Consider the following 2500-nt stretch of genomic DNA (forward strand, 5'->3'; position numbering starts at 1 on the left):
CTTTTTATCCATAATTATGACTTTCTGTCCTGGCTTATGGCTCTTCACTTTAGTATTTTGTACGTGAATGTTTAATAAAAAGAAAAAATAAGAAAAATCTTGAGATTTTCTGTCCTCATTAAAACATTTTATGTCATAATTTCTGTCATAATTTTGACTACTTATCTTATAATGATTTATCGGTCCTAATTTCAACTTTTTATGCCATAATTTCAACTTTTTATCCATAATTATGACTTTCTGTCCTGGCTTATGGCTCTTCACTTTTGTATTTTGAAAGTGAATGTTTAATAAAAAAAATAAAATAAAAAATAAAAGACTTTCTGACATAATTTCGACTTTTTATCTTGTGATTTTCTGTCATAATTAAAATTTATTTTATTTAATACAAAAGAGATTATGTTTTCAGCTAAATGTGCTGCTAGTTTTCAGCAGCATCTGCCTCAACCTGAGGAAAAACAACGGAGATTAGATTACAATATAATTATTAATATATTAAATATAGTATATAATAATAAATAGGCTCATTTTCCAACTCCCCGTTGGTTATGTTGACGGATGTTAGCCTGTTTTCAGAACCCGTAGAGATTCTGAAGAGCCATTTTGAAGCGTAAAGTCGGCCGTCGCCATTTTGTCATCGCGAATAACTGACAATGGGCAAAGAGGCGGGACGTGGGCGGAGCTGAGGTGACGACTAATGATGCGTTCACACCGGACGCGAATGAAGCGTTAAGCGCGAGTGATTTACATGTCAATGCAAAGATGCTAATAGACATTCTACGATTCGCGAATTGAGCGTTTGATGTGCGTAACGCGTAATTTGCGCGCGTTGAAAAATCTGAACTTTGCCGGATTTTCGCTTTTTATCTTGTGATTTAATTTAAATCCAAAAATTAGAGCCATTTTGAAGCGTAAAGTCGGTTGTCGCCATTTTGTTAATCCGTCATCGCGCGTCTGACAAAATGGCGACGGCCAACTTTATATTCCATCCACTTTCGCGAATAACTGACAATGGGCAGAGAGGCGGGAAGTTGGCGGAGCTGAGGTGACGACTAACAGACTAATACCTAATGGTGCGTTCACACCAGACGCGAATGAAGCGTTTAGCGCAAGTGATTTACATTTTAAGTCAATGCAAAGACGCGAATAGACTAATCGCCCGAGTTGAAAAATCTGAACTTTGGCGGATATTCGCGGCGCGTTAACCAATCAGGAGCTTGCTCTAGTAGTGACAACAATGAGGACACAATCATATGTGGATCCTGTGCGACACATCTTCATACTTTATAGAAACAGAATAAAAATGATCTTGCTTGGAAGAAATTGAGTGAGGAGGTCGGACACTCTAAAGCGCTCTTTACTCAATTTGAGCTCTATATACACATATTGAGACTACAAGCTAGCTAAAGCCGGCAAATTGAGCTTATTCACCGTATTTTAAAACAATCCATGTCAGCCATTTCACAACGAGACGAGCCGCTGGCAAATCAGGAAACGGCCCTCTGTTTATGGCCACGCCCACTGATCTGGTAACTCCTATTACTAACCTGCAGAGACCTATAGCGCGCTGGGGACTATTTTCAGCCGCTGCGTAATATCATATCAAGCGAGATGCTAACGGTCTAATCAGATTCAATGATCTATGCTAAGCTATGCTAACAGTGCAGACCCGGAGATCGGCTGAATGGATGAGAAAACGCTCAACTGTTTAACTCTAGGGGAGTCGGAGAATGAGCCTATTTTCACAAATAGTGGCGTGTTCCTTTAAGTAATTTTTATATTTTTAATAAAAGAGAGACCCTTGATATTTGTTGAACAATTAAATATTTAGTCTGTATAGGGTAAAAGCAAGGAATTATGGGGATTTATCATTCCAAACGAATCTATCCTTTACAAAACATCTATATGGAGGCTGATCAGTATGCGTGAGGAGGAAAATTCATTCAACAGTGTTTTTGGACCATTTTTGTTGTAAGGCACCTCTTTTGGCAACGATCCTAATCCTGAGGAGCCCAAAGAACAACCAACCGGAGAACAGAAAGAGCCGTAAAACTGGGTCACAAAAGCATAGCAGATAATATAGACAAATAAACAATAGAATAGTGCAAAGAGAATAAGCAAATACATCAACAATTGATGTAAAAATACTAAAAGTATAAAAATAGATAATGAATAAATCAATTTTGTGTTCAATGAATAATACATTAATTAACAGAACAGAGATTAGATGTCAAAAATGTCTTCAAATAAAGACTTAGAAATAGAATAAACAAACCAAGAGAATACAATAGAAAATTAATAACAAACAGAATAATAATGGATACAATACATAAACAAATTTACTTGTGAAAAAGTGTCATCCAAACAAATAACACACAGAATAAAATAATCTCTCACAGATTAGAAAGCAATTCGACGTCATTGATTTGGTGAAATATAAAAAACTACAAATATACATCTAATGTGACGGTTAAAGTTAGGTTATAGTTTATTGAACCAC

At 36.2% G+C, this 2500-nt stretch overlaps 1 protein-coding gene across 8 annotated transcripts in view; it reads right to left on the minus strand.

Moving 5' to 3' along the window:
• Positions 1-2500, minus strand: part of rassf1 (Ras association domain family member 1) — a 19647-nt gene that overhangs the window by 16603 nt on the left and 544 nt on the right. For 3 of the 8 annotated variants that reach the window (XM_079808086.1, XM_079808090.1, XM_079808092.1), the window contains exon 2: positions 1981-2052. The exons of 4 other annotated variants lie outside the window; for them this stretch is intronic. The gene's annotated coding sequence lies outside the window, so the exon portion shown is untranslated. The remainder of the gene's footprint in view (positions 1-1980; positions 2053-2500) is intronic. One more of the 8 variants, XM_079808088.1, reaches the window with a different exon arrangement.

Source organism: Gobio gobio (genome assembly GCF_949357685.1).
Source record: "Gobio gobio genome assembly, chromosome: 24".
Classification (NCBI taxonomy): domain Eukaryota; kingdom Metazoa; phylum Chordata; class Actinopteri; order Cypriniformes; family Gobionidae; genus Gobio; species Gobio gobio.